Here is a 374-nt window from a genome sequence, read left to right as displayed (position 1 = left end):
ATTGAGATAGATAGAGAATGTATTGTTGTATCTGTGCCATTTTAGAGTCTGTGACAGAATAGGCAGTGCCATTGAGGTTTCTCCATTTTAAAGTAGTCAATTTTCTTCATTGTCTGATTGCTCCCATTCATAGGAATCCCCACCCAGTTGACTACTTTAAAATGGTGGATGCCCTCAATGGCAAGGTCCATGCTAAAACGTGTTATAGCCATCATGAGGCCTCTATCTAATTCTATGACAACAGGCACAAGTCTATATTTATTTGACATTTTGCAGGATGAAATCCTTTGAGATGCACCATCTAGTTTTCAAGAGTGTTCAAATGAAAAAATGAAAAAATACATAGTAACAATAATACTGTCTAATAATAACAA

The sequence above is a fragment of the Oncorhynchus mykiss genome, chromosome 28 (assembly GCF_057628025.1).
Source record: "Oncorhynchus mykiss isolate SJ-2025 chromosome 28, ASM5762802v1, whole genome shotgun sequence".
In the NCBI taxonomy this organism is placed as follows: domain Eukaryota; kingdom Metazoa; phylum Chordata; class Actinopteri; order Salmoniformes; family Salmonidae; genus Oncorhynchus; species Oncorhynchus mykiss.
The sequence above is the reverse complement of the archived record's forward strand: the minus strand, read 5'-3'. Positions refer to the sequence as shown.